The following is a 6,000-nucleotide window of genomic DNA, read 5'->3' as shown; positions in this document are numbered from 1 at the left end:
AGCCCGGCTCCACTTCCTGTCCACTTTCTGCTTCCTGACCTTACATGCACTATGACCTCGTGCTCATGACTCTGTGGCATCCCTGCTAGGAGGAACAGCATCTTTCCAAACTGTAAGCCAAGCTAACCAGTTCTCCCCTCATATGCTTCTTGTCATGGACTTAGTCACAGAAATGCAACCGATGCAGAACGTGACTAGATAAATGAGGCCATGAAGAAAGAGTGGTAGGAGGCAGACCACAGACCTGCAAGGACAGACATATTAAGAAATTTAGACTTCAGATCAACCAAAATATTTTTAGAATAATAAAAATATATGGTCCATGTGCTTGTACCTGTGGAACACCTAAAGGGCAGTGAGAGACATTTCCGAGGTAGTGATAATACTGCCCACCTAAATGAGAGCTTCAGACTTCATCTGTGAAAGTCATGAAGGGTTAGGAGAGTGAGCACATAAATGTAAGAAAAACAAAGGAGAAAATTATTGACCTCTAGTTAGTGACGCACTTGCTGAACTATGGAAAGGGAGTAAGGTAAAGCCTGAAAGCTACTTCCACAGGTAAAAGAGGAGGGCACCTGTTCTTCCCGGCTGCCCAGCTATCTTAGACCCGAAATAATCACACAGAAACTGTACTAATTAAAACACTGCTTGCTTGGTCCATTAGCTCTAATCTTCTTATTGGCTAGCTCATATTAATTTAACCCATTTCTATTAATCTGTATATTGCCATGTGGCAGTGGCTTACCAGCAAAGCTTCGGCATGTCTGACTCTGGCAACTCCATAGCTTCTCCCTGACTCTGCCTTCTTCCTCCCAGCATTCAATTCCATCTTCCCTGCCTACCTAAGTTCTGCCCTGCTATAGGTCCAAAGCACTTTCTTTATTCATTAACCAGTAAAAGCAACACATAGGTAGAAGAACCTCCCACACCACACAGGCATCAAAATAAGATTTACTGGATAAACAATGGTTGGTGGCAACTATGCATAGAGAGCTGGAATCTCTGCGAATGGATTCCAACTCTCCTGTGAAGTGGAGATGAGGGAAAATATTACGGTGGCAAAGTCAAGCAGGAACCCTAGCAGACTTCACAAGAAAGATTCTTAGAACAGGTAAATACTTTCATCAAAGAAGTAAGATACAAAATCAACATTTACAACTCAATAGCCTTTATAGATATCAATAATCAATATGTTAAATCAAGAAGACAATGCCATTCACAGCACCTTTTAAATTGGTATAATCTGTGTCAATGAAATCAAGGAATTCTATAATAAAAATCTTTAAAACCATAAAAAGAAATAAAAGAAGATACTAAGAACCATATTAATTTTGCAGAACCCACACTCATGAATATGCAGAGTGAATAATATAGAAATGGTTTCACTACCAAAGGCAACCTTGAGAGACACTAAAACTGCCATCAAACATGATTTTCTTCACAAAAAGCTTAAAATTCACACACATACACATGTATACAAATACACATACAAACATACATAGAAACACATGCACACATATACACACACATGTGCACACATGTACCTAAATTCATACATATATACATGCGCATACACGTGCTCACACACACAATACACCTTAAGGCTTGTTGCAGTGATGAACTCACATTAGCGACAGTCACCAGCTGAAGACATGCACAGTCAACAAAAGCAGTGCGTGCAAGGAGGACTCCTGCGGCTCCACACCTAGCTGAGCAGCTCCTGGGGAAAGTGCAATCGTCTGTCTTCATGGATGCAGCCTTTGATAGGTTGCCCAGGCTCATGCAAACAGCATTAGTTAGACTCAGTGGGTGATAAAAGAAAACATAGAAGGTGACAGAAAGGTGTGGGGGGCACTTGCTGAAGGAATGGGGAGGCGAATAAGAAAAGGGGGTTGTGGGACAGATATGACCAAGCTTGGTCATTTGTAAAAATGTTAGAATCATTAACAGTGTGCATGTATGTAAGCGTCATAAAGAATTACTTTAAATATACCAAAATTTCATATAAAGATCTGAGTCGAAATATGTAAATAGTTTCAATTAAGTTGTGTTGCTTGGACTGACAAATTCCTGAGTGATGTTGAAGGTGAAAAGGAACAGGGAAACAGAAGGGAAGAACTTCAGTGTTTGCAGGTGGGACCTCTGGTTTTAACAGGTGGCTGGGAGGGCTTGCTAAAGAATGTAGGGAAGCTGACTAAGAGCTGACATCAGTCCAGGCAGGGCATACTGTATTCGAAACATGTACACCTGACAGATGCAAGCCAAGGGAGACAGAGTGGGAATCTTGGTTTTGAACAGAGAAAAGCTATTCTGACTTAGTGCAAAGCACCTCCCAAGCAGGCAGCAGACCCCACCCACATCCTCCTTAGGGTAACATCTTCCTATGGAGGTATCAATATGTATTTCTTGGAGGTAGAATTGTTGGCACAATCTAGAAACACTTTGGAAGAGAGTGTCCTTTAAATTCCTAAAGCCAGTTTTACTTGATAAATGCATTTTCATCAAACAATTTTAATGTCTTATAACACTTTTTGTCTTCAATATACAATGATAAAGTGAGCCACATGCAACTGCTAATTTCCTTGGTTATGCTACAAAGAAATTACAGCCTTTATTATAACCACAGTGAGCAGAAGAAAGCTTTGCCCAACTTTACTAAAAGAAAGGTGGCTACAGTTTGGTTTTACCACTCCCACGTGCACTTCTTTTCTTCCCCTCCCTAAACATTTACCATCCCACAGAAATAAAAGGGAACATCTCTTAAGATGTCCTTGTGAAGCAGGTCTGTGCCTGTTCTGGCAGGAAACCCACAGTTTGTCTTCTGCCCTTCACCTTGAGTCTACAGTGATGCTCAGCTCTCTCTCTACGTGCGACTCAAAATGCAGCCTTTCCATGTGTTCTGATCCCTCAGTGGCTCTCCATCCATCCCTCTGTGGCAGGACCCTCAAAGTCATTTTTTTAAATTTATTTCTTTGGGTGCGTGTGTGCGCATCTCTGTTTTGCCTACATTTAAGTCTGTGTGAGGGTGCTGGATCCCCTGGAACTACAGTGAGAGTTGTGAGCCGCCATGTGGGTGCTGGGACCTCTGAGCCATTTATTCAGCTTCAAGGTTATTTTCTCAAAGTGGGTCTTTCACACTGAGAGTCCTGTGGCCTGAGAAGGCGCCCAGCGTTCCAGTGGTGGGTTTGAAGGGTAAACTACCCTGGGACTTCTCTGAGCCAAGAAACAAAAGTTATTTAGCAAGACCAAATAACTTCTGGTGATTTATTTTTCCTCACAGAAAAAATACCCTATACAAGGTTCATACAAAGAGGTATTTTAGCAAGACATACCAAGAATATTTGCAATTATTATTTTATAGCTTTGAGAAGTTTTATCAAGCAGCAAAAAAATTTATCTTCATTAATGTTTCTTTAGCTTAAAATGAAATATCCAGTTTAATAAATATATTAGTACAAGACAATGTTTATATATAAAATTTCCAGTTAATACCTTCAATGAGTTATTGCCTTGATTATAGAAAAATAATACCTTCATCAAATTAATTGGATCTTTGATCTCTGAATCATCATACACTATTTTGTAAACGTGTAGAAATGCTGAACATAACCAGCAATTTTGGTCACCACACCTTCAGTCTCAGCCCTAAGGATGCTGAGGCAGGAGAGTCTTGAGTTAGGTTTGTTTGTTTGTTTCTGTGCACACCGGCTACAGAGAGCACGTGAAGGCTACACTCACAGGATGGGGCTTGGTTGTAGGCATCGGCATGCACTAAGCTGTCTCACTGGTCTGGGATCTTGAATGTGAAGTCATCCTAGACTACATAGTAAGACCCTGTCTCAAAGGAAGAAAAGATGAAAGAAGGGAGAAAGGGGAGAAGACACAGGGCTAGTACAAGGAAGCAGAAAGACAGAAAAGACAGGATTGACCAGTTAAGTATAGAAAATTCATGTCTGGTTATATAAAAAAATATATGCAAAATAGGAATCAGAGGTAGTATTAAATTCCTTCTAGTCACTAGAGAAATCGACACAATTCATTAATGATTCTACAATAGACTCTGTTTGAAGCTACTTTCCAAAAACACAGGTGATAGGACTTACAACAAGCAATAAAAGAGACATCATTCCCATTTTTATTCTTCTTCTGAGGTAAATGTGAGAGAAAATGGAAATCCTAGAGATTATCCATGAGAGAGACAAAGGGGGAAAAGAATCCAGATAATTTGCAAAATTTTAATGTTCCAGTTGCTTCAACTTTAGGTAAAGCCTGACCATAAATGTTGGAAAATAAAAACATTTTGAAGTGCTTCAAATCCCAATAGTACTTCTGATGTATTACAATTGTCAAGAGGACACATCACCCTTGCATGCGTGGGCCCATGGGGAGTAAGAAGTTCCTGATTTAACTAGTGGTTCAGAGCCTTGGGTGGCCCATGGAACAGGTGCAGATGCATCCTTCCCCAGTGTTGTTCCCATGGTGACAGTTGGTACCTGATTATGCATCCATCAGCACTGCATATCTCTATATTAGAACTGATATGTCAGAATTACGATGTCAGAACAATGATATCATTATTTGATGATTTCCAGTAGATTCTGGACAGAGCTGTTAGCCTTCCATATTCTCAACCATTTGTTCCTTATGATGTCTCCAGGGCTCTCTTCTTTACTCCTTTCAGATCAATGATAAATATTCCCACGTAAATATTATTCTCATCCTTGTCTGTCTTCCAAATCCTATTTCATTTATCGTATTCTCATTTGCCTCTATTAGACAGAAAACTCTGTGAAGACAAAGATAATGATCTTGTCCACTGTCACAAATTTAGAACACAGAACTACAATGCCTGGTAGATAGTGGCCCTCAGCAAATATTCATTTAATCAATAAATAGAAAAAGAACAGTCTGTATAGAAGAACTTCTGCTCTTCTTAGGTATGTTGAAAGTAAAGGACTTGGAAATACAGGTCAAAGGTAAAGAAAAAGAGTCATTGACAGTCCCGTTGCCGTGAGTGAAAGTAACTGATTGGGGAGGAGTCGGTGGATTTGTTCCTTAAACAAAAGGTGCTTGGAGAGAAGAGACTGAAACCTGACCAAGAATTTCACAGAACACTGGTTTTTAATGAAAAAGCACAGAAAATAATTTAATTAAGTGGGTAGGGAAGAGGGATTAATCTAAGGCTGTAATTCCAGGGAGACCGGTGCTTAGTGAAGCCCAAGCAGGAACAGACAGCCTCTGAGAGAAGCAGGGGGATCAGAAGGAAGTCAGCAATGACTCGATAAGGACAGATGCCATGGAATGGTGGGGAGAGGCACGGCTGTAGTGACCTTCACATATGAATTAAACACAACACCTGTAGTGGAAAGGGTGAGCCCATGTCCGCCTGTGTGGCACCTGAATGTCAAGAAAATACCCGAACCATTTGTTGAATAAACAGTATAGATGGGTGGGTAGACAGAGTTTTCTATTCAGGACCTAGATGAAGAGTTATGGCTGAAGTCATAGAGCTGGAATGATAAACAGACCATACATAAACAGCCTAAACTGGGTAAAAAGTACTTCCCTAATCAAATACAGTTGGCTGAGTGATTTTTCTCTCAATAAGCATATATATTGTGTTTCTGGTGACTCGTGTTTAGTGAGCCCTGTGTTGTGCCCAGTTTATTTTTGTTTAAGGTACATTCTTGTTTAATGGAGCATTTTCGATGTTACCTTGAAGTAACTTTGTTCGTGTGGAACCTGGGGCTTGTTCTTTGGATCTGAGAGCCTTTGCTGTGTTCCATGAATCTCACTTGCCAATTATACCAGAGGTGACTTGGATGCACAAAGGAGTGCACCTGAACTGAACTTAGAATGGTCTCACAAGAAAGTGGCTGTTGAAATAACCAGGCTAGCTAACGATAAAACAATTATATTTTATTTATTATAAGGGGAAAACTCATAAAGAAGGAAACAAGAAACCAAGCACAGCAATGTCCTGTGGGAAAGGCGACAAAG

Source organism: Myodes glareolus, chromosome 16 (genome assembly GCF_982192425.1).
Source record: "Myodes glareolus chromosome 16, mMyoGla1.1, whole genome shotgun sequence".
Taxonomy (NCBI): Eukaryota; Metazoa; Chordata; class Mammalia; order Rodentia; family Cricetidae; genus Myodes; species Myodes glareolus.
Note: the sequence above shows the minus strand (reverse complement) of the source record.